The sequence below is a fragment of the Castor canadensis genome, chromosome 5, assembly GCF_047511655.1.
Source record: "Castor canadensis chromosome 5, mCasCan1.hap1v2, whole genome shotgun sequence".
Classification (NCBI taxonomy): domain Eukaryota; kingdom Metazoa; phylum Chordata; class Mammalia; order Rodentia; family Castoridae; genus Castor; species Castor canadensis.
Window position 1 is genome coordinate 2,308,905 of NC_133390.1, and position 26,270 is coordinate 2,335,174.

General features: G+C 50.3%; 1 protein-coding gene across 3 annotated transcripts in view; it reads right to left on the bottom strand.

Moving 5' to 3' along the window:
• Agpat3 (1-acylglycerol-3-phosphate O-acyltransferase 3) overlaps positions 1 to 25,953 on the bottom strand; it is a 95,740-nt gene extending 69,787 nt beyond the window's left edge. The window contains exons 1-2 of one of the 3 annotated variants that reach the window (XM_020152702.2): positions 25,827 to 25,916; positions 121 to 180 (exon numbers count right to left, since the gene is read on the bottom strand). The gene's annotated coding sequence lies outside the window, so the exon portion shown is untranslated. Of the gene's footprint in view, positions 1 to 120; positions 181 to 25,336; positions 25,468 to 25,826 lie in introns of those variants that run through there. The other 2 variants (XM_020152699.2, XM_074072540.1) reach the window with 2 other exon arrangements.
• Positions 25,954 to 26,270: the final 317 nt, after the last annotated feature.

The window sequence follows — 26,270 nt, forward strand, 5'->3', positions numbered from 1 at the left end:
TCTCCCTCCGCTGACTAAAGCCAGCCCTGTCACCCAAGGGGCCCCACACCCAGGCTGTACCCAGGACACATGAGTGACCATGAGGATAGACACGCAGCGGGATGCACTCGCCTCACTTACCAAGGCACAGTCAGCAGGGCTGGGCGGCGACTGTCCTCAGAGGTGTCCAGCCGGAAGGGCCTGGAAATGAGACACACGTGAATGTGTGTGCTGAGGGGCATGGGAAGGCTGCATGTCAAGGAGACTGAGAACCCCGTATCTGCCTCCTCTCACTGACGGAGCACCCCTCGGACCGACGCAAACGCCAGGATCACGTCACCCCGGGATCTTTCAAGTGCCATAACTTCCCACCACCTGACAAGGAGGCCAGCAGATGGCGCAAAATGAGCAAACCCTGAGACAGCAGAGGTCACACCCGGACCCTGGGGAGCAAGCTAGTGCTCACAGGCTCGCAGAGCAGCAGAGGTGGGCTCCACCACACAGAACCGCTCAGCCCTGGGCCTCCAGGCTCCCCTGCCCACTAGTGCAGACTCTGTTCCCCGTCCCACCTGCCCCACCTGCCGCACCAGCCCAGCACACACGAGCCTGCCTGGGACAACACAGCAACACTTACAATACTAGAAAAATACACAGAGAACTCAGCATCGTAACAATGTCTGCACGGCTTGGTGGCACTGAACACGCTTGTGTGGTTATACAGCCATCACCTCCATCCATCTCCAGAACTTACTCCTCTGCCCCATTCAACACTAGCTCCCCAGGCTTGCTATCCTACCTCCTGGCTCTATTACCTGACGACTCTGGGATGTCATGCAAATGGAGTCATTTGTGACCGACTGCTTTATTGAATTGAGCACGATGTGCTCAAGTTTCACCACAATGTGATGTGTGTCACAGTTCCACTCGCTGAATGGCCCCTACAGACTAGATGTCTGTCTCCCCGCCCCCAAAATCACATGCTGAAATCCAAGCCCCACTGTGGCTTACCTGGAGGTAGGGCCTTTGGGGTCTCGAGGGCGGGGCTGCGTGATGGGCTGGGTGTCCTTATGAGAAGGGACACCTCTCTCTGCCATGTGAGGACGCACTCGGGAATAGAGCGCTCACCAGGACTCACCAGCCTGAACCTGATCCTGGACTAACAGACTGCAGAACCGGGCGGTTCTGTTCTGTTGTTTAAGCAGTCAGTCTAACTCACCACAGCCAGGTCTGTATCACAGATTTTCTTTTCTTTTGGTGTAGTAAAAATAACAGTAAAGTCTCTTAGGAAAGGAAATTAGTATATATAATAGGGTAAAGTGAGGAGAAATGAAGAGAAAATGGAGAAGTCTCTCCTGCTCCCATACAGGACATGGGGGTGAAGACCACATGGATTTTCTTCTGTAGGTCTTGTAGATTTAGCACTCATATTTAGGTCAATGATGCGTCTTAATATGATATTAAGTAGGACCAGGCATGGAAGCACACACCTGTAATCCAAGCACTCAGGAGGCTGAGGCAGGAGGCTGGTGAGCTTAAGGCCCAGCCTGGGCTGCTCACCCAGGCTGAGACCTTGTCTCAGAAAAAAACAAACAAAATGGTATGGCGTAGGGCACAGGTCATTGGTTCGTATGTGGGCTTCGAGCACTACCATTCAGTACTTTTTGCTTTTTTTTTTTTTTTTTTTTTTGGTATCGCTAGTAGTTGAACCCAGAGTCCTGCCAAGCACTTTACTGAGCAGTATTCCTAGTCCTTTGTCTCTAAGTGTCTTATTTCATCTATTTATTGTTTTGTTTCTCTTAGAGACAGAATCTCCTGTGCAGCCCAGGCTGGCCTTGAATTTGCCACCTGCCAGGCTCCACTTGCTGAGTGCCGGGCTCCGTCGTGTACCTCCACGAAGCTCTGCACTGCGCTGTCTCTGGACTGCACAGCTCCTGGGCAGCTTCTGCTCTAATCTCATCTTCATTCCTTTGCACTGATCGGATTTTGCCTGGGTTGTTGTTAAGATGGCAGCAATTTGAGAATGATGCCCTGGTGTGGTTTGCTCTGGGTTTCTTAGCTTAAGGTTTGTTGAGCTTCATGGAGTTTTCAAACAATTTGGAAAATTCAAGCTGTTAATTTTCCCAAATATTTTTACCACGTATGCCCTATAAGTCAATTTCATGTGTTATTCCATGACACGGTCCCACAGAGGTTCTGTTCTTTTCCTGTTTCATTTTGCAATGCTGTGTCTTCAAGGACACTGACCTACCTCCCCAGTACACCAACCTCTTTGCAGTCTCACTGACCACTGACCAATCCAGCATATTTTTCTTATCTACAAGATTTATTTGGGTCTCTGTTTTTATAGCTTCCATTTCTCTTCATTTTGGTCACATTTTTTGGGCTGGCAGAGTGGCTCAACTGGTGGAGCAACTGCTTAGCAAGGGTGAGGCCCTGAGTTCGAACCCCAGCACCATCAAGAACAAATGTTGATCACATTTTTCAGTTACTGGACACATGGCCCAGCCACGTAATAGCCACCTTAACATCACTGCCTGCCAATTCTGCCATCTGGACAGATGGGTACATCTGGGTCTGCTTCTGACCACTGACTCTTGTCCTCTTCTTAGTTATTGGCATAGCCATTGAGCTTTGGTTGGCTGCTGGACACTGAACTTGACATTGGATGCCAGCTTTTGTGGCAGGCTTCCTTTGTAGCTGGCATTGGTCCTGGTGGTGGGCTACTGTCCACTTAGAACCAGCCAGATCCCTGCAGTGCTGTGATGGAGCTTTGCTGGGGTGGACAGCTTGTGTCTCAGGCTAAGACTGCCCCCTGCCTCCCCACCAAGGAGTTGTGGAGTCTCTGCACTGGCAGCCGGGAACACAGACTTCATCCCCACTCACAGGGGCCCTGGGGACTGTCCTGCCTGCTCCATGCCACGGTCCTTTCCCTTGCTAGGTAGCATTTACACATGCACACATCAGAACTTAGCTGAGGCCATAGCCCCTCTCAGCTCCCCAGGCTCCCTCCTCCCACTTTTCTCCATAATTTCCAGACTTCTTGGAGTCTCTTAAGGACACCTTGTCTCCACCAGGTCTTGGCTCCCTGTCCCTGGGCCATGCTGAAACTCTGCAGGCCCATGCTGGACCCCTGGGTCCCCTTCCTTGCATCTCTCCTGCAGTCACGTCCTGTGCCACCATGTGCTACAGCTCAGTCTTCTGCTCAGTCAAGGTGGGGTGTGAAGTCAGGCCCCTCCATTCCATTCCATGGCTACAAGTGGCAGTTGGAATCTTCTCTCTCTCTTTCTGTCTGTCTGTCTGTCTGTCTGTCTCTCTCTCTCTCTCTCTCTCGCTGAGCATATATTAATTGTATGAAGTGGTTTCATTGTGGTATTTCCAAGCATGCATAAAATACACATTGATCGAATTCACATGCTCTATGGCTCTCCGCCTCCCCCCTCTTAAACAATCTTAACAGGGTTCCTTATTCTATGTGTATGAAATACTCTGGTCACATTCACCCCCACACCCTCCCTCTTCTGCTCTCCCCCCACCACTGGTTCCCACTCCCAACACCCCTCTCCCATTTACTCTCATGCCATTCACTTCTTTTAGGTCTAGACTCTGCACAGGAGAAAGAACAAACATGCGATATTTGTGTCTTTCCCAGACTGACTTCCTTCACTTAACATGATGACCTCCAGTTCCATCCATTTTCTGTGAATGACATAAGCTCCTTCCTTTTTATGGCTGAATAATACTCCTTTGGGTATATATGTCACATTTCCTTTATCCACTCGCCATATGGTGGGCACCTAGACATCTCACTAATCCCAATCAGGGGTACCAACCTGGGATCCACCAGCACTTCAGGCCCAGGAGAGGCCTGTCACCCAGCCAACCCACAGCCAGCACTGCAGAGAACAAAATCCTCGCCAATGTGCACTGCTCATGGCAGTGTCTCTTTACGAGGGACGCAGGGCTATTTACTGCCCACCACAGCCCAGAATAAAAGCCTGCAGTTCATTAGCAAAACTACAGCGCCCCCAAGCCACAGCAGGTGCCACCTCCACCTGGAGACACCTGGGCTTTCCTCCTCTGTTTACCCTCTCAACCAATTTATCCAACGAGGTGGAGCACATCAGTGTCTCCAGTCGCCACTCTGTCACCCTTCTCCCACGCCCCACTCGTCTCCATCCGAACCTTGCCAGTCTGAGGTGGCTGTGTGGAGAGTGACGCTGTGCCCTCCACACTGCTCCGCGACACTCCATCATGGAGCATGGGGGTGCGGGGCACCGCTCCCAACAGAGGTGCGGTGAGCAAAGGGGCACAGCTCAAAACCGCAGGTGCTTCTCAGTGCCACAGCGGTGCCGCAGCTCACTGTGGCCCCCAAGTGTGGCCTTGTCCTCACCAGAAGGGCAAGGGCATCGCTGGCAATCAGACACTGGTACTGCAAACTTGCAGGAGACCTTTGTACTCTGGACACAAGTCCCTTGTCAGATACGTGATTCACAAGTATTTCCTTCCAGGCTATGGGTTGTCTTTTTGCCTTTTTGAACATGTCCTTTGAAGCACAAAAACTTTTCATTTTGATCTGAAAAGCAGCCAGAGGCCGGTCACTTTCCCAGGAGAGAAGCCTGACAGCAACACCTCACAGAAGGGAGGGCAGAGGCCAGCAGAGGCCACCACCAGCATGTTAAAGGATAGCCACAAGTCCAGGACCCCATAGCCAGCAAGCATTTCCCTGAGGGAACAGGAAGAACTGAAGACACCTTCAGGAGACAAAAATGGGCAGGCAGGGCACCAGCAGAGCCCAGCTACAGGAATGGCTGGTATGTACCCATGCCACGGGAAAGTTGATCTGGCAGGGTTGGGAACACAAAAAATAAAGGGTAGAGAATGTGGCAAACAGTAATAAGAATAACTCAGCAATGACGGGTGAGAGTAAAAAGGGGAAGCTGGCACTGTGGGGCACCTGGAGTCCCAACACTTGGAAGGCTAAGGTAGGAAGATCCCTTAAGCCCAGGAGGGCAGGGCCAGTCAGGGCAACATAAAGACCAGTCCCTTCAAAAATACTAATAATAAGCAAAATAAATAAAAAGATAAAAATTTGTTGGAAAGGGAACAAGTGAAATGAAGGGCTCTCACATCCTTGGATCATCCCAAATGGTAAACTGAGGGCTACTTTTGGCTTTTTGATAATTAAGGCTGTGGCCATTTATGGGAAAACACTGAAAGGACAGAAAGAATCTGCTACTTCCAAACTGGTAAAGGAAATAAAAAGAAAGAAAGGATCAATGTCCCCTGAAAAAAGCATGAGGGCTGGGGATGGAGCTCAGTGGTAGAGAGCTTGCAAGAAAGGAAAAAGAAAAAAATTAGTGCAGACAAAAAAAAATGAGCAAAACATAAGATGGCAGATTTAAAGCCAATTCTAATGGGAATTACAAACAGAAACTCTTTTAATTCTTTGAAATTGTCAGACTTAAAAAAAAAGGACAAACTTCAACTGAAAACAAAATCCATCTAATCATATGCTTACAACAATAACGGACAGTTTCTTCACAAAAACGTAACCTTTCAAATCTGTGTCACCCACAGAGTGACGATGGGTCCTAATGCCTGCTCTAAGTGCTAGGACAGGAAGACCCAGGAAAGTGGTAAGGCACAGGGGTGGGCGAGCACATTTTGGAAAGCCCAAAGAACAAATATTTTAAAGTGTTCAGATCAATAATCAGTGTCACAACTACTCAGCTCTGTCACAGAGTGAAAGCAGTGTGAAAGACGATATGCCAATGAACAGATGCATCCGAGCGAAAAAAATGTTAGAAACACGGTGGCCAGCCAGATCCAGCCATGCCCCGCAGTTCACTGACCCTGCTACAGATCAAAAGCCTGACTTCACGACCACACAAAACACAGCCCCACCACTGCAGAGCACAATCTTTCCAAAGACACAGAACAGTTGAAAATCACAGGCCAAGCCGTAAGGCAAGTCTCGGGTGTCCCCAACAGAGCAGGCCCTTTGAGCCCAGTACAATTAAGTGAACAAAAGTGCATTAGGAAATTCAGAAGTTATCAACAGTCAAAATGGAATGGAACAGTCACAAAAATACTCCCAGGCTCAGCCAAAACAGTTCTGAAAGATAACGACAGCCTTCAGAGTGCTTCAGAAAAGTTTTAAAGGCTGAAACAAATGCCATAAACTATGGGCTGAGAAGTTAGGAAAGTGTACATGTACACTTTAAGGCAATAAACTTGAAACTGTAGATAAAGGGAAAAATTTCTAGGACAAATACTGGGTGACAATGCACTTAAAAAGAAAGAAAACTTACAACTCTTAACTTAAAGACCTGAAGTGGAAGTCATCCATCACCAAAAAAACAAACAAACAAAAAAGAAAAGCACCCAAGCTCGGGGCTTCGCGGTGAGCGCTAGCAACCGTGCAGGGGCGCGGTATGGCTGGTCTTTCCTGAGCTCCCTGAGGGTGTGAAGGGACAAAGAAAGAAGCATCCAATGCGGGGGGGAGGCGGGGGGGTGCCCTTCTCACCCCACCGAAACCCAAGAACAGGGCAGGACAGAGCAGTCCCACACAGGGCTTGAGTGCAGCGGCCACGGGAGAACCATCAGAAGTTCATGAAGAGGCTGTGGTTGAGCTGGGCTTCCCAGAATCCAAGGGCACTTTGGTGCTCCGGGTAAGTGGCAAGGAGAACACACCTGACCATCGTACTTGGTAACAGCCACTCACATCATGACTAAAACAACAAAACAAGTCAGAGCCTCTGGGCGAATGAGGAACGGAGGGAGCCCGCACGGGACAGGGCGTGTAAGTGCACAGTGTGAGGCGCTTCTGTGGCTAACAGACACTGGAGGCATCGGCTCACGAAGAGGAAAGGCTTGCTCTGGAGTCCACGGTCAGTCGGCCCTGCTGTTTCTGGGCTTGATTCAGCCCATTACATCCTCACGTGACGTGTTCGAGGAGCAACGCCACGCACTCCTGGCGAAGAAGTGGGGGATGGGGTCAGACAAGCTCTTTCAATGGCAGGGCCCCAGTGACCTAACTTCCTCCCAGAGGTTCTGTCACCTCCTACTAGTGCCAAGCTGGACACCAAGCCTTCAGCACATGGGCCTCTGGGGACATTCTAGATCCTAACTATTGCACATGTGTACACACATGTATGTGTACATAAACCTAACCCCAATAAGCCTTATGCTTGGTAGTGTCCCGGTCAAAGTTCCCCTTCTGACCAGGACCTTCAACACCGCCTCCGAGCAAGCCTGTGCCATAGAGACTAGTCAGCACAGCGGGCCAAGATAAAGAAATTAAGCTGGGTGCCAATGGCTCACGCCTGAAATTCTAGCTACTCAGGAGGCAGAGATCAGAAGGATCGTGGGTTGAAGCCAGCCTGGGCAAATAGTTCCAGAGACCCTATCTGGAAAATACCCATCACAAACAGGGTTGGTGGAGTGGCTCAGGCAGTAGAGCACCTGCCTAGCAAGCATGAAGCTCTGAGTTCAAACCCCAGTACCACCAAAAGAAGAAAATAATTAAAATCTAGGATTGAGCTGGGCATCCCAACACTCAGAAGGCTGAAATTGTGAAGATTGTGAATTTGAGGCCAGCGTGGGCTACACAGCAAAACCCTGTCTCAAAAAACAAAAAACAATTGGGATTAAAAAAAATCTTGTCATGACCCACAGATAACAGCTGTGGGTCATCTAGCTGGTGCATCCAGCACCAGACTTCCTCCTTGTTGAGGCTACCCAGGCCCCCTGGGAGAGCAGGAAGTGCCAGGTAAGGGCCCCAAGCAGCTGGCCAGGTCAGCCAGGCCCCAGGCAGGGCAGGGCAAGCCAGTCTGTGCTTCCTTAGATTAGAGGTGACAAACTCCACCAAGCAGAAAATAATATTCGCTTCTCATGTCATCCTTGAGGTAGGCATCAAAAGCTTTCTAATTGGAAAAAGCATTACCCAATTGCCTACAGTCAGGTCCCTCCATGTATGGGGGAGGAGAGGGCCAAGAGAGCATCAGGGCAGGGGCTGGCCACATGATCTGGGGCTGTCTGGGACTGCAGAACTGAATAGGCTGAATAAGAGGGAACAAAACCCACTCCCACTGGCCCAGCTCCCAGGCCACGTGGTCTGGCTGGTGCTCAGTTACACAGAAGCTCCTACTTGTCAACAGAAGAGGGGCCAAGACTCCCTGGGGGCCCCAGATAGAGCAGGCAACTCCCTGGGTCCCTGGGCTGGAAGGAAGGCAGCCACAGAGCCTGGGACCCTGGGACTGGAGCCTCTTGCTCCCTGGCCCTCATGGTCAGGGAGGTCCAGGCCATCACTGCCCTTGAGAGACTAAAAGGTGGCCTCTGAGCATGTGCTTTTCCCCCAGAGCTAGAAGAGTCCCCTGGTCAGAGATGGGCATCCTAGCTGGGGGGTGACAAGGATCAATGCCCCTTAGTGTCACAGATAATTGAAAAGAAGTTTGTTTCTTCCCACCCCAGGGCCTGCATGCAGATGTGGACCTCCAGCCAGGCCACAGGAAACCTGGCGGGGCCCACAGCTGCCTGGCATTTGGTCTGAGAGCCAGGAACCCAGAGCCACATGGTTGACCTACAGAACAAGTGAGAGGCTATAGCACCAGACACTGCCCTGTGGTCAGGGCCCTGAGGGCAGCTGCCTCCTGGGAGTCCACATGCGTTGCCACATGGAGAGACCCATGCCAGTGCACACCACACAGTTGCAGTCTCAGGCCGTCCAGAGCCCTGTCACAGGAAGCGACTGCTCGCTCCCCAGACATGTCACAGACACTAGTGAAGGGGCATATGCTGCTACACCCTGCTCAGGTCCCAGCAGACACTGGCTCCTGGAAGCTCAGGCCTGAGTCCACCTGGACCGAGGTGCCACGTGTCTGGCTTCACAGACACTGGACTTCTAGGAATGTATGGCGCTCACTGCACACCAAGGAAGATGGACTCTGCGCTGGCTGCCACCTCTTCTCCCCAACCCCTGCCCCCAGCACAGCTTGTGCGGCCAAAGACCATTTGTCCCCAGCACAGACAGACCCAAGTGTTCTGGGTGCAGTCTCTGAACCCCACTACCACAATGTACAAGAGACTTTTCGAAAGAATTTACCAGGAACAACGTGAACCACACGTGCCTAGTATCTGCCACACCCCTCTAGGCTTTTCCTGCGTGAACTGCACCACGCAGGAGGTGTAGGGTCCAGCGGTCACAAGAGGACACATCCAGACTGCGCTGGTCACTCCCACAAGTCGCCTCCCTTGTCCAGTGACTTAGCATCCTGACTAGCACACAGCAGAGGGAGAAATGGAAGCCACACCTGCAATTCAGATTTCTAGTGGTCTCCTTAAAAAGTGAAGGGGGGGTAGGGAGGCTCAGAGGTAGAGCACTCACCTAGCACACGAGGCCCAGGGCACTGCCCCCAGTACCAAGGAAAAAAAGTACAAGGAAACAGGAAAAGTAATTTAATAACACATTTCATCCAGCCCAATATATCCAAAACCTCATTCCAACGTAAAATCAATACAGAAATGCTAATGAGGTTGTTCCCTGGCTCTTCTGCCCCGAGCCCGAGCGCCTGCACACCTGCACAGAGCGTGGGCTCTGTCCCCCATCATTGCTAGGGTGGCCACCTGCACCAGCGGGTCACCAGGCCAGGATTCTGTAGACTCAGCCAAGATGACATCTTCTCTTTCTCACCAACATGGTAAGAATTTCTCAAGTTGGTAGCGTAGAAAACCTTTTGGTTGCAAACCTACCTAAATGGTCAGTTCTCCCGATGGCTGGGAAGCATGGCGCTTTTGCTATCAGTTACTGCCCTAGGGTATTAATTAACTGAAAAATAAAAAAAAAAGAAGAAGCTGACCTGTTCCTGAAATATTAATCTCATGGTATGAAAAAATGATGACAGAGTTACCAGACACTTCAATTTTTTTAATATTTAATGTAATATTTTATTTATTTCTTTTAGTGGTACTGGGGTTTGAACTTTGGGCTTCATGCTTGCTAGGCAGGCACACTACCAATTGAGCCACTTCGCCAGCCAATTTTATTTTTCTTCCATAAAATTTGAACAAAACTGACCCCTCTCTGAAAATAAATAAATACAGGATAAATGCAAAATAAAAACAATTAGTAATTGTCATCATTTCCATTTCCAGGAAATGTCCAGGCATCTGTCACCAAATGTCCACTCACCAAAGCCTGTCCCTAGCTATCTATGTCTTCGTTTTTTGTTTTGCTTTGTTTTGTTTTGGCAGGGGTTATGTGCAGGAATGAGTAATTGGCAAAAGCATTGTTAAATAAACTTGTCCCACCATACATGACTGAAAATCTTGAAATTTATTTTCAAAAGGGCACAGTATACATAGCCCATCCCCACAGTCACCAAGACTGGAAAGTCCTGTGAGCCATCAGCACCCCTGACAACAGGGCTGGATGCCCAGTCCACCGGCTCTAACACTGAATGAACTCCACACCGACCACAGGGACTCCATGCCACAGCTCTGCCTCTCTGGTCTCCTGGTGACACAAGAAAATGGCCCTCAGCACTGGGACAAGGACAGGAGGACAAGGAACCTACCCACGCCTCCAAGCAGTGAGCAGAGCCTCCCAGCTGTCCCTGCTGCCCCCACAGGGCCACCGGGGCTGCTGCTCTCAGCCTTGCTGAGCTGCATGTGACTCAGAAAAAGGGAACGTAAGGCTGGCACGTGACATGGACAGACACCAGGTCTGTGAGACAAAGGGTGGTGTGGACTGGCAGGGGAGCTAATGTCACCACACCAAGCTCTTGCAGCCTTCCAGAAACACAGACAAGGCGGGATGAGTGCCCACCTTGGCTATCAGGCCACCCTGCTGCTCCAGGGAGGAACAGGAACAGGGAGACATGGTCCTCTTCGGCTGCCCACAGGGAGCGCGGAGGAGTCACTTCAGAGGAGGAAGGTGCCAGGATGCTCAGGAATCAGGAAGGCCACACGCCCGAGGGTACTGAGGCCAGTTGCGGAGCAGCCCCTGTGGAGTTCACTGATCCAGGTCACTTACTCCTAAGGGCACAATCCCACGCAGCCGGCCAGGACTCGCGCAGGCAGTGCATGCATCTATCAGCCACATGAGATCTCTTCTAATCCTCACCCACTTGGGAAAAGTGGACCAGGAGCCGAGGGTCCTGTGAGAAGGGAAGTGGCACGCCCGGCCACACCGCCCACAGTCCTGGATGCCTGGAGCCTGTGTCCATCCAGCACAGCCCGAGGAGAGACCAGGTCCAGCAACCAGTCATCTGTCCTCATCCTTACCACCAAGCTTGACAACGCTACTGTGGCATTTCACGGGAGACACAGCTGTACATGGAGCCTTAGAATGCTGGCTTGCAGAAGTGCAAAACAGTCAGAAATGAAAAAGTATCCTGCACCTAACACAACGACTCTACAAAGTCAGTGGAAACCATCGTGACCTCCGCTGGTGACCTGTCCTATTGCCTGAGATGTGGTAACCCTTCGCTCGGTGCTCTGCTGTGGAATTACCTTCAAGAAGCTAACCAGAGCAGAACTGTGCAAGGAGCTGGCCACACTACAAGCAGGGAGATGGGCACGGCTTTGATGCCCAGCCCAGGGCGGCTGCACCCATGTTCATGCCACAGAGCCAGGCACAGCCCTCCTGGTCTTAGCACCCTGGAGGTCGGCAGGAACAGCAGCCACTGGGCTGGGGACATAGTGTGCACAGAGGAAGGTGTGATTCATTGTGTGTGTACACGTGCGCTCACACATCCTAAATCAGACTCAGGACAGAGAGGCTTGGCAGAGTGACAGCCAAGTTGAAGGGTGAAGAAGCCTTCACAAGGCAAAGGGAAGAAATGCTCCATGGAGGTGTAAAGGGAGAAAGTGCTCCAGGGAGGAGTACAGGCCCCAGGTACAGCAGGCCCCAAGGAGAAGCCTGAATGCAGGGCGTGGGGGAGCACAGCAGGGAGTGTGAGGACCAGGAGGCGACATCCTCAGGGAGCCACCACAGGGAGTCCAGCTTTGGGGCTATTGTCTTCTAACGCACCAAGGGTGGATTCGATGGGTGCTGCCTGGAGCGAGGCAGGTGAGAGGTTATGAGGCAGATATTTGGAAGGTGAGGCTGGGCTGGGAGCTATGAACACAGGATGGGGGCAGAATCAGTGAGGTTCAGGCAGCTGACAGGGGTGCTAACTTGGATTCCACTGGAGACAGAAAAGATGGAAGGAGTGTGTGTGGACCCAGAAGAAGGGATGGCAATGGCCCACCGTGGAGATGTCTTTGGTCAGAGCCCTGGGAAGCACACCACATCCAGGTCTTTTCCAAGTGTGACATGCTAAGATGTCCTCACATTTTAAAAAACATGCTCTTAGTCAGGTGTGGTGACACACACCTGTAATCCTAGTTACTTCAGAGGACATGGTCCAGGCCAACCCTGGCACAAGACAAGACCCTACCTCAAAAACAACCTATGTTGGGCTGGAAGTGTGGCTCAAGTGGTAGAGTGCCTGCCTAGCAAGCTCAAACCCCAGTTCCACAAAACAACAGCAACAAAACATGTTCTTTAACCATCTGCTGTGTTTCATCCATGGTACACGTGTGGCACATAGACCTGCCAAAAAAATCTCTGAAACAGGCTCTGGCCTGCTTATTCTAAAGTAGCAGGAACCCTCTTGAGAGGGAGGGAGAGGTGACACAGAAACCAATGAAAAGTGAAGCTTAGGGAGAAAGTCAAAGCTTCATTTTGCAACTGTGTCCCAAGCTGGTGAAGGCACTTCATAAGACATGGTTGAGGATAAAATGTTCCCCAAGACAGCTTGGTCACTTCAGTGGACCTAAGTCCATGACGTTCCTTCAGATGCTCCTTACTGTCTCATTCTTCCATTTACATAGATATGCCCTCACCATTAGCAGTCTCTTCACTCTCAGACTTCTATCTTGGGATTCCTTCCCCTCTTAGTGACCCCACCTTCGCAGGTCCCCTCTGTGGGTCTGGGAAATTAATCCAAAGTGGTTCTGGATAAGTCCTACTGCTGGGCTCGTGGCAAGAGCAGAGCCTCTCCAGCGAGACCTTGCTCCCCTGAGCCTTGTGGAGATCTACCAACAAGCTCACTCGAGATAAGCCCACAACCCAAAATTACAAAGCACACAAGTGGAGGAGTTCCACCCTCAAGAAATTCAAATTTAACTCAGGAGGCAGAGGTCAGGAGGATTGTGGCTTGAAGCCAGCCCAGGCAAATAGTTCACAAGACCCTATCTCAAAAAAATCCTTTACAAAAATAGGGCTGGTGGAGAGGCTCAAGATGAAGGCCCTGAGTTCAAGCCCCAGTACTGCAAAAAAAAGAAAAAAAAGAAAACAAATTCAAGTTTAGCTGGGTGCTGATGGTTCACCCTGTAATCCTAGCTACTTGGGAGGCAGAAATCAGGAGGATTAAGGTTTGAAGCCAGCCCAGGAAAATAGTTCACAAGACCCTACCATGAAAATACCCAACACAAAAAAGGGCTGATGGAGTGGCTCAAGTGGTAGAGCGCCTGCCTAGCAAGCATAAGGCTCTGAGTTCAAACCCCAGTGTAGCAAAAGAAAAAAAAAGAAAGAAATTCAGATTGGAGACTGGGGTGTTGCTCAGTGTGGTAGAGTTCCCTAGGTTTGACAAAAATTCAAATTTTGGCATTATATATGATACTGTTCGTGGAAGCATTTTGATATTATTAGCTATAGTGTGTAAAATAAATATGTTGAGAACTCAAAATGTATTGGAAAAAATGCCATAAAAGGGAAGAGGCCAACTTGGAGAAGGGTAATAGGGTAAAACATAATCACTGAAATGAAATAGCAGAACAGGCAGAGCTGAAGAATTTGCCAGAAAGCAGCACAAAAAGACCCAAAGAGTAAAAACACAGACAGGTACCAGAGGCCTGGAGGATGGTATGCAAAGGTCAAGCGAAAGGTAGAGCAATACTCAACCAGAGGATGGCTGGACTCTTCCAGAACTGTTGAAAGACACATTGTGTTTCAGCATGAGTCCAAAACAGGACAAACAGTAAGAAATCCACAGCGACATCCCAGTGAGGCCCAGGGCACCAGAGTCAAGGAGGCCACCACAGCACTTCTGACATGGCAAGGACTGTGCAGATGGCCCACACATGACTGCGTGGACACCGTATAAACCAAGCCTGGAAATGCAGGAGAGTAAGAGGCACACAGACCCCATCATCTGCTGTGAGGTTCTAAGACAAAGTCAGTAATAAAGACAGAAACTCTAAAGTGTTTAGAACTGAACAATGAAAATCCTACATCCCAAGATACACAGGACACAGCAGAGTGGAACTGAGGACAGGGAGAGCCGTGACAGCTGACAATGGAAATAAAGTCTGAAATTCAAGAAACTAAGGTTAGAAAAAGCTAGGAAGTTAAGTTTTCAACTCAGTAACCTCAATAGAGGAAATGACCATGAAAGCAGAACTTAATGACAAAGAAAACAAACCCATAGCCATGAGTGGTAGTTCATACTTGCCTGTAATCCCAGCCCCTCGGAAGCAGAGATTGACAGGATTGAGTTTTGAGGCCAGCCTGGGTAAGTAAGGCCCCCACCTCAACCAATAAACTGGGCATGGTGGTGGTGCACATCTGTCATCCCAGCTACATGAGGGGCAGACAGGAAGAGGACAATCTGAGGCCGGCCTTGGGCAAAACCTTGAGAAGCTATCCGAAAACTGCCTAGCACAAGGTCCTGAGTTCAAACCCCAGTACCACAGAAGAGGCGAGGGTGGTGGGGGGTGGAGGAGAGGAAGAAAAAGGAGGGGGAGAAGAAAACAAAGACTTAATGAGGATAGTCAAGGAAACTACAGGCCAGCTCTTTGTGAGCCCTGATAAGATGGATACACCTGTGTGAGATGAATCAAAAAAAAAAAAAAAGGTAAAACAATTTTAGGAATGAAGAGATTTAAGAAGTAAGAAAACAGTATGTCCTTTGCACAGAGAAACTGATGACTAATGAGACAGGGAGTGCGATGGACACTGACAGCTGCCCACGGTTTCTGAGCTGAAGTCGCCATACCTGTGTCCTTGCCTCCTCTGGTGGGCAGCTGGGCCTGGGACCCTTCTAACACAGAGAGGGTGGCAAAAGCACCCAATGTCACCCCAGGATAATGTCACGAAAGACAGTGACTTCTGTCTTGTGGGTATGCACTTGTGCACCAGCTTGCTCTGCCTCCCTTCCTTGGACCTTCTCCTCTTCCTCCCCCTCGCCTCTTGTTTGCTTGCTTGGATGAGCAAGGTGCCCTCTTGGGGACACCCCCAATAGAACAGGTAGAAAGGCACTGACTCCCGGCAACAGCCACATGAATGGATCTTGAGCAGCCTCCTTCCCAGGCGAGCCTTCAGAGAGGACTGTGACCTGGGTGTGTGACACCCTGACCACAGCCTGGGGAGAACCAAGGTTGAGGACCGCACTGAGCAAAGCCTGGATTCTTGAACCACAGGAGTGGTGACATGACAGCACTGCTGTGAAAGCCATCATGTGCTGGTGGCTTCTCCACAGTCAAGTGACTTACCAAGTCTTACTAAACACGAATCAGAACACCCAGACAGGTGGGGGTTTAATTAAAGAAATTGAGGCAGGACTTTGAAATAACTCTAAAAAAGCCAGGCCCAGATTATGAAAATCTTTAAGAAATATGTCACTCCAATCTCACGCAATGCTTCTACCAAAAGAAGAGGCAACACCTCAGACCTGAGAGTAGCATAATCCAGATGCAGAAGCAGACGAGGGCAGGTGACGCAGGGTGACAGCATGCCAGGCGCTGTTGAACATGAATGTAAAACTCTGGATGGACCTGCAGTGTGCACTACAACATCATACCTTGTGGCCAATTATCCAAGATGGATCATGCCCGAAAAGCAAGAAATCTGCCTCTGTGGTTCACAAAATAACAGAGCTGTATGATCAGCTCAGACGTGCAGAAAAAGCATCTGACAAAATGAAATGTTCCTCAGTAAGTCGCTCTTGGAAACAAGGGAATTTTCTTTTCTCCGAAGCAAGCCTTCCCTTTGTCGCAATGATACTGTGGTAAACAGGTAATGCGGTGCATGAGATGAACCCTTCCCCACACATCCCACCCTTCTGGGAAGGAATCAGTTATTTCTGGAGTCTCCACCCAGGAGGACATTCCTCCCACACAGGAAAATTTGACAAAACGTCCATCCCACATCCCTTGCCTCTGTCCTCAGATTGTTCCAAGAGTGGTTCATGGAGGAGACCAGAGGGCCATCACCTCTATGGCCCAGCATTCCGCTCTGGGTTGACAGTGGCCCCTGGACAGAACTTGCAGAGCCACCACATAACCATGATGTGCTCCTACCCCTTTTGCTCCCCGGGGACTCTTGGGCCCATGGCCTCAAGCTTGGGGATGTGTGGCCACCTGTTCAGAATGCCACAGTTTCTCTCTGAACCTGGTGGGAATGTCTACAATTTGGCCTGCAGCTTTGATGCCCAGCTGCAAAACCAGGCAACAGGCTCTTCTGCTCTCTCTATGCCACCTCAGCATGCTCTCTGCACAATGCTGTCCAGGTCAGGAGAGTCCCCTTTGTCCAAACTGCACTCTGGTCACCACAGCACTTTGCATGTGACCTCATCCATTACTTGCTTCCCCAAGGAGGACATGGACGGACAGCATCCCCGAGCTCTGTCAGAGCTTTTGCCAGATACACATTGTCTGCCCTCGAGACCCCTCCAGCTCAAGCTCGGGTACCACAACCTGCCTGCTATTCTGTTCTTCAAGGTCAAACAGCCCTCTGTCACCCTTTTTGGACTGGTTTCCCTAGGGGCACAGGGAGGTCCCTTCAAAACCCCAGCAAAGCTTCTTGACCCATCAGTCCACCAGGCCGTTGTGGGGCTGATCTGAGTGTCTGTTCAGACACATTCGGTTCCTACCTATATGCACACTGGACTCCTTCACCTGACTTCTCTTTAACTCTTTTGTCAAAAGTGTATTCAAGTGCCGCATAGACAAGGGTGCACATATCTTAAGCACGCAGCTCACAAACCAAATACACCCATGCAACCAACACCTAGATCAAGAACCAACGGGCTGGGCTGGTGGAGGGGCTCAAGTGGTAGAGTGCCTGCCTACCAAGTGTGAGGCCGAGTTCAAACCCCAGCACCACCAAGAACCACCTGAAGCCCCTTTGCTCCCTGCCAAAGCATGGGTTTTGCTGGTATGCAGACCCCATGTAAAAGGAACCAAGTGGCTCACACACTTCTGTGTGTCACTCCTTTTGCTCAGCATTGTATCTGTGAAACTCACACATACAGTTGTAGCTACTGCAGTCTCCTTTCCATTGTGTGGTTACAGTGTCCCGTTTCCCCCCACCTCCCACCCTCGTCAACAAGGACACATCTCAAGACCCCCAGGGGATGCCTGAAACTCCAAAGCAGTGTGGAGTCCTGTAGATACTACTTTCTCTCCTGTATGCCCTGCAACATGGCCACACAACAGCAGGGTTCATCTGTCTGTGCTTGTTTCTGGCCTGGCACCTCATCGAATCGGTATTCCTGCACTTTGCAGTCATTATGAAGTAAAGTAAGGGTCACCTGAACACAAGCACTGTGATACCGCACCAGTGGATCTGATGTCTGAAGGGTTGCTAAGTAACTAGTGGGCAGGTAGAGTATACAGTGTGGACATGATGAACAGAGGGAAGACTCATGTCCTGGGTGGGATGAGATTTCATCACAGTACTTAGAATGGCATGCAGTTGCAATCTTACGGATTGCTTATTTCCATTTAATATCTGTGGACCACGGTGACTGTAGGTAACTGGACTGCCACACGCCACAAGCTATTCTTTCATTTGACTTGGAAACAGGCAAGTAGAGAATTCTCAGGGATGACTGAAATACAGTAAACAGAGCTGCTATAAACACTTCAGTACAGCTTTTGTAAATGCCACAATGTACCCCCAGCACAAGAATTAAAAAAACACACTACAGCACCTGTCTCCTGAGAGGCACACAGTAGGTGTGAATCACAACCTGACACAGCCTCCCTGAGCTTCTGTGGGCCCCAGGGGTCTTACCAGGCCAAGTGGCTATTCACACTCAACACAGCATTCCCTTTTAGCCGTCCTAGTTGACTAGGCCAGCATTGCCCCGTGGTTTTATTTCTGCATCTCATGAAGGTGAGCCTCCTTTGTTCTGAGGAGGAGCAATGGGAAGGTTAAGATGTAAGCAACTGCTGCGATTGTACTAGCCAGACTGGGAAATGTACAAGGATTTTCCTAAAATTAGAACCTGGGCAAGGATGTCCTAACGTGCCTTCATCTGACACTGTCCCAAGGCCCTGGCCCAGACATTGAGACAGGAGGGAAACTCTGAAAGGCACAAGGAAGAAACAAAGCCATTGTGACACCAGGATGGCACATAGGTCTATGCAGAAAATTCCAAAATCCATAAGTAAGACACAAGAAATGGCCAGGTGACTGGCTACTGGATAGGCACCCAAAAGTCAACTGCCTTCTATACAACACCAGCAAGGTGCTAGAAATTTGGAAAGTAAAATTTAAAAACTCTTTGCAAAAGCAACAAAAATAGTATGGGCACCTGAGAAGAAATGGAACGACAGAGTGTAAGCTGGCACGTGGAGTATCGTAAGGCTCAATGGAAGGACACTGGCAAGCCCCACACAGCCCACACATGCTCAGGGAGCAAGGATGCAGGTGGCAGAAAGTGGGCTTCAAAACTGCTACAAGAAAATGCAGAATGCACTTGTCGCTTTAGCGTTGGAAGGACCTCTTTAGGCAGCACTCAAAGGCACTACCCAGGAAGGAAAGGTGGTACAGTCTACATTAAATTAGAACTATCTGTCCATCAAAATACAGTTCAGTACAAAGAGAAGACGACACTGGGAAAAGGTCTCTGATGGAGACGTAGCACACACGTGCACCAGGACACACAGACAGGGCGTGCTCAGTGGAGAGGCAGGGAGCACCAGCCTCAGAGCACGGCCTGGTAAACACCCTTTCCGGCAGATCTTACTGAGGTCCTCAGAAACACAAGAAGTCACTTTGTTTCCACCTGGTGTCTACTCTCTGTTCCCAACCTCTGACCTGTAGTCATCATAGGCAGCCTGTCCTGTCTCCAGGAGTTGTGACTGGGACAGGATGAACAATTTTTTGGGCTTTTATCTGCACCTAAAATCTTGAGAGTAGGCTGGAGGTGTGACTCAAGCAGTATAGCACCTGCCTAGCAAACATGAGGCTCTGAGTTCAAACCCTGGTGCCATCAAAAAAAAATTAATAAAATAAAATCTTGGGGGTTTACTATTAATTTTTTTAATATGACAAACTCAAATGTGTTAAAAGTAAAATTGCACATAAAATCCAAATTCCTGGTTTTTCTTGAAAGGCAAAGATGCTGGTCACACTTGGCTGAGATCAGTGGCTGGTGGCCAGGTGGGCTACATTCTTTGGAAGAGAGCTCGGTCACTCACCCATGTGTGGCATGGGCCGCCCTCCCTACGTCTCACACCTATATTTTCACTCCCTCACCTTCCTGCCTAACCCGTTGAGATCTGTCCTTACACTTTTCTTCTATAACCTTGTTCACCAAAAGGAAATATTTATAACCAAAAACTTACTAACATTCAAAGAAAAGAAGTAAAAGGTACACACAGCTGGGGCTCCAGGAAAATTCCATGCCAGCCTAGAACGAGACGTAAGTGGCAGCCACAGTCATGTTCTCTCACAAATGTCCCAAAACTCAAGCTCTGCATGGAAATGTGTGCACTCAGACCCCAGCATTCCTCTAGAAACATGGGGCTTTCCTGACGCAGGACACTTTCACATCCAGGCGCAGCTGGCAGCCAGGCACAGCACAGGGATCAGACAGGGCAAGGAGGCCTGGCAGAGCCACAGGGTTACTTCTAAAACTAAACCAAAATGTGGCCTATGCCACTGGCCATCGCCAGTGAAGACAGCTTGTACTGAGTCCTGTTGTTGGCAATTTATCAAAACTTTGGGGCTGGAGGTGTGGCTCAGTGGGGGTGTGGCCTAGTATGCATGAATGAGGTCCTGGGGTCCATACCCAGCAATAAAAATAATGACTGAACTTTGTCCCTCGGTCAGTAGTGGGACTTTGTCACCAGGCGTCCATGCTAGAGAGTTGTCTACAAGGTGACAGGTGAGGCAGCTGGTGAGATGACAACCTCATCATGGCACCCTTGGGACTTGTGAGGAGCAAGGCACTCTGTACTTAGCCTGCACTCAGTGGGGACACTGGCACAGGACAGGTCCTGAGGGACACAAGGCTCCTCTGGGGGACTGTAGGGCATGATCCTGGCCCAAGGTCTCCGCAGAGGAGTCTGTGTGGCTAAGCCTTCCTCAGAGCTAGGTCTGAGACCCTCCTTTCCAGGCTGCCTCCTTCCTGCCACTCGCTGGGGTCAGATCTTTGGGAGGACCCACCCCCCTGCTGCCCTTTCCTCCATCCCCCAAAGCATTTCCCCCAATAAACTTCTTGCACTTTGAGCTTCACCTTGGCACTTGCTTCACTCACAACACGAATTGATATGGTCTTCATTTAACAGCTTCTTTCTTATCTTTGCAAAAATCACTGCTCTCACCCCATGTTTGCAAGGTACACCAATCGCTTAATTTCTCTGTGTGTGTACCGCGTATGTACCTCCCTAATAAAAGGAGCATTTGTCTGCTGAGTCAGTCACTCCAATTAGACTGGGACAATGGCCTAAATCAGAAATCGGTCTATGGGAAGTCTGACCCATCATCAACAGGCTTTGTGTTGAGTTAACAGACGGCTCCTCCTCCCACTCACACTGAACAGCTGGGTGCCGGTGATTTACATTAGCTGATACACTTTCTTCCCATTCACCTCACATCTGGCACAGCCCCTTTCCTCATTTCAGGTGGGGATTTCTGAGCCCTCATCCGGCAGGTGAAGTCTGCATGAATACATGTGTGAGGCCAATCGCTTAGCTGTGAGAAATGTGGATTTTTACATATTGCGTATGTAAGCATGGAGGTGGTCTGGTAGGAAGAATGGTTTTGGATCCAATCAGACCCAACAAAGCTGAGCAACCCTACACCGGCCTTCGGGCCTCAATCTCTTCATGTCAATATGGGGTTGCTTTGAAAATTTAGCAAAATAACCAGCATATAAAACACCTCCCAGGAGTGCAGTCATTGTAGACTTCATTATAAAATTATGAGCAAGAGGTAAGTGACACGGCAGGCACAGATGTAATGTCGCAAACAGCAGGGAGGAAGAGCACAAGGGCTGCCTTGACTGAGCTGTCAGGCAGCTGTGCTGAGGAGGAAAGCCACTGGCCACCTGAATAACAGAACTGGGAGGCTGTGGCAGCAATGTCTCTCCCAGCAGCTTCTGACTACTTCTCAGTTTCTAACCCCTTGCTCTTGTCTTTTATTGTGGATCTCATTCCTCACCCACTTTCAAAAAGGCTCTAGACAATCTCTATTAATGATGCATGGCCCGGGGTCACGGGGGGACAGGCCTTTGGACTGTTGGCAAGTTGCTCCCACCAGAAGCACCCAGCTTCAATTTTTAGTTCTAAGTGACACAAAGTGCTCCAGCCATGGAGGAGGCTTCTGCTTGTCACATCCTGAAGGATACTGTGTTGCTCTCCACTCACTACCACTTTCATGTAAATAGGGTTCTGTCTGTGACTTTTCCACCACACGTGGGGAAGACATGGCCAGTCACAGATGTCAGCAATGCACCCAGACCCCCCACCTCTTACCATCCCCAAAATTCAGTGTAGACCCGCTGATTCTCAGTGTGTACCCCATACTCTGCTTAACAAAGATCATCAGAACATGGCAAACTGTAAATAACCAAATAAAAGACTGTCCGACCTCATAAAACTAAAAAGCTTCTGTTCATCAAAAGAAATGGTCTCTAAACTGAAAAGTACACCCACAGAGTGGGAGAAAATATTTGCCAACTATACATCAGACAAAGGACTGATAACCAGAATATATAGGGAATTTAAAAAACTAAATTCTCCCAAAACTAATGAACCAATAAAGAAATGGGCAAGTGAACTAAACAGAACTTTCTCAAAAGAAGAAATTCAAATGGCCAGAAAACACATGAAAAAATGCTCACCATCTCTAGCAATAAAGGAAATGCAAATTAAAACCACACTAAGATTTCACCTCACCCCTGTTAGAACAGCCATCATCAGCAACACCACCAACAACAGGTGTTGGCGAGGATGCGGGGGGGAAAAGGAACCCTCTTACACTGTTGGTGGGAATGTAGACTAGTATAACCACTCTGGAAAAAAATTTGGAGGCTACTTAAAAAGCTGGACATCGATCTACCATTTGATCCAGCAATACCACTCTTGGGGATATACCCAAAAGACTGTGACACAGGTGACTCCAGAGGCACCTGCACACCCATGTTTATTGCGGCACTATTCACAATAGCCAAGTTATGGAAACAGCCAAGATGCCCCACCACTGACGAATGGATTAAGAAAATGTGGTATCTATACACAATGGAATTTTATGCAGCCATGAAGAAGAACGAAATGTTATCATTCACTGGTAAATGGATGGAATTGGAGAACATCATTCTGAGTGAGGTTAGCCTGGCCCAAAAAACCAAATATCGTATGTTCTCCCTCATATGTGGACATTAGATCAAGGGCAAACACAACAATGGGATTGGACTTTGAACACATGATAAAAGCGAGAGCACACAAGGGAGGGGTGAGGATAGGTAAGACACCTAAAAAACTAGCTAGCATTTGTTGCCCTTAACGCAGAGAAACTAAAGCAGATACCTTAAAAGCAACTGAGGCCAATAGGAAAAGGGGAACAGATACTAGAGAAAAGGTTAGATCAAAAAGAATTAACCTAGAAGGTAACACCCATGCACAGGAAATCAATGTGAGTCAATGCCCTGTATAGCTATCCTTATCTCAACCAGCAAAAACCCTTGTTCCTTCCTATTATTGCTTATACTCTCTCTACAACAAAATTAGAGATAAGGGCAAAATAGTTTCTGCTGGGTATTGAGGGGGGGGAGCGGGAGGGGGCGGAGTGGGTGGTAAGGGAGGGGGTGGAGGCAGGGGGGAGAAATGAACCAAGCCTTGTATGCACATATGAATAATAAAAGAAAAATGAAAAAAAAAAAAAAAAGACTGTACGATCCTGAACTGCTAGTGCATTTGCCTGAAGTGTAGCATGTAGGATTAGAATCAATCCTAAAGTTACTAGGAAGTGGTTTTAGGGAAGGCAGATAGTTGTAGATGTTTTGTCATAGACAATTTGGAACTCACTTAAGACCCCAACATTCTTTGGTTAACCACAAGTGAAACCCCATGAAATTTCTGAGCAATTGTTTTACAAGATTCCGCACAACCTTACAGTGCTGTAAACTCCTCAGTGAGAAGGTGAAGCAGCTGGAGAGTCACATTACACAAGCAGCAAAAAAGAAAAAGAGGAACAGTCAAATGTGGCCAGCCATGTCCAAAGTTTTGTTCTTTAAATATCAGCCACAGCTGTAAACAGGAAAATCACAGAGGTTTTGATAGGACCAAAGTGGGGGCAGAGGGCGCTGAGGCCAGAGGGAGTTTGGGGTGATCACAAGGGCCCAACACTCAATGTGAAAGGCCTGTGGCACTGGGTCAGCACCGCAGGGCCAAAGCACAGCCACAGGTCAGAAGAGGTGGCAAATGGACCAGTTAATGTTATCCCTTTTCCCCACAAAACAAACAAACAAGCAAAGCAATGACTGTGGCTCTCAAACACCACCTGCTTTTCCTTTTCCCTGTTTATAAAACTTTTCCCATGCTCCTATCTACCTACAACTGGGCCAGAAAGAAAGTTCACAGACTCAGCACACTGACAGGTCTGGGAAGCAGGGAGTCCCTTGGATCTTAGTTTGAATTTGGCCGTGCCTATTTGTGACATAACCTTGGTCAAGTAACTAAACCTCTATTTTCTCAAACCATGTTTTCACAGGGCCCAAGCTTCAGCAGACCAGAGACAGCACACATAAAGGGACAACCTGTATTCGAACCACCACCACTAAGGAGCACTGTGGCAGATGTAAACAGACTGAACGTTATTATGGTGAATACTCTTTGCTAACTTCCAAATAGATCAATTACTTTCCATTTGCCTCCCCAACCCTGGCACATCAACCTGTGTGCAGGCACAGGTGTGTCCTTATGGGGTGCTAAGTCCTCAAGGGAGGTTAGCCTGGGCTGGGGCACTTCCCCCCAACTCCAGCATCCCTCCTGCATCTTTCTTCCTCATATTATAGGGTCTCCTAACCCATTCTACACATCTCTGTGTCTACTGCCAACACACACACCCCTCCTGCCATGGACAGGGTGCAGGTAAGCCCAGGTAAGGCCTAACACAGGGCAGCAGGTCCCACCAAGTGTAGCCTCGCCATGATACTTGGGTCAAAACATACAACTCAGGTAGCTTCCAGGGCCAAGAAAAGGCCTACTCCTCTGAACAGTTAAATGCAACGCTCTGTGAAACAATGTGACCACTTTTTGAATCAATGTAACTGCTTTTTAAAACAATGTAACCAAAAAGATTCCTCAGTGCAGGATAGGGATGCAGGAGATAGCTGTCAGAGGCTGGAGGGAGAACAGTCCCGATTATCTCAAAAAAAGTAAAGTAAGGAAGTGTCTAAATTAAGAATGGTCAGGCTCCGGAGACCCTTTGGGACCTTTTCCACTGGGGAAGGCTGATTAGCAGTCCCTGAATGAGGCAGCTCCACCAGCACTGTCCCCAGTGCCAACCCCCAATACCCAAATAGGGGACCCTGGCTCTGTGGTGCTTTTTATTATTACTATCGGAACTCACTTCCCCTTCCAGACTGTCTCAAGGCCAGCAGGCCTCATTTTTCCTTCTCTGAAGATCTTTCCCAGGAGAAAGAACCCCACTGCTCAAGTATTCTCTTAGACAAGAGTGCTTGTAAAAAAGTAAAGTCTGAGGAGCCATTTGGAAAACCGTTTCCGTATTCCACTAAACTTCTTTCAAAGTTTAAAAATACTGCACATTTTTCAACACAAGGCAGCATAACTGCTAACAATCGTCCCTTCTTAAGTACCTCAGACCGACCGCACCGCGGGTCCTCCGGGGCCACCGCGGGTCCTCCGGGGCCACGGCGGGGTGGTGTCTCCTCCCCACAGGCTCTTTGGTAACTGACCGACCCCATCACCCGACTGAAACGTGGAAATTCACAGTCGGCCTTTGCTCTCAATGCCAAAGGGGACACCCAGCACACATCCTGTCCCCGGCAGTCGCACCTGCAGCCCTCCCTCTGGGGTTGAGCAAGCAAAAAAAAAAAAAAAAAAAAGTGAAACTAACCCACGGGGCCCGGGTCGCCATGCGGAGTCCCCAGAACCCCGAAATGAGACGTGTCGCGTCCGCCTTGAAGGGGGGGCCCGGAGCGGAGTCCAGCGAGAGAGGGAGGGGGCGGGAGCGCCACCCACCCCCCCCCCCAGCTCGCATCGCCCCAGCCCGGGCCGGCAGCCCCTTCCTCTTCTGGGCGCCCAGAGCCACCGGAGCTGCAGAGGCCAGGGCCGGGCGGGAGCTCGGACTGGACGGGGCACGGGAGGGGGGGTGGGACCCGGGCCTGCGGACGCCGCCACCCCCCATCAGCCCGGGTCCTCTCCCAGGCCCCACGCCCGGCGGAGCGCAGCCAGCCCACTGCGGCGCAGGCCCGTGGCGGCCCGACCTCGGGCGGCGGTGGAGGTGAGTGGGGGGGGGCGACCTCGGGCGGCGGGGTGGGGGAGGGGGCGACCTCGGGCGGCGGGGTGGGGGAGGGGACCGGCCCGGGCGGGGGCCCGCCGCTCACCTGCAGCGGCCGCCACCTGCTTGTCGCGCGCGGTCCGGCGTCGCCTCCGCGGCCCGGCTCCGGCCGCTGCGCTGTCGGCCCTGGGCCCGGCCCGGCCCTGCGTCGGGCCTCAGCGAGTGCGGCGCCCGCCGCCCCCGGCCCCCATCCCTGCCCCGCCCGCCCTCCGCCCTCCGCCCTCCGCCCTCGGCCGCGCCGCCGCCACTTCCTGTGCGCGGCGATCCCACAGTTCCGCCGGCGCGCGGGGCGGCCGGGACGCGGGGACACGCGGGACACGCGGGGAGGGGCTCGCTGGCCAGGGCGGCGGGGGCCGAGACGCCGGCCCGGATAACGGACGGAGCCGGACCAGGGGAGAGGACCCGCGGGACCGGGGATGGGGACACGCGGGACCGGGGATGGGGACACGCGGGACCGGGGATGGGGACACGCGGGCACGTGGGGTGCGGG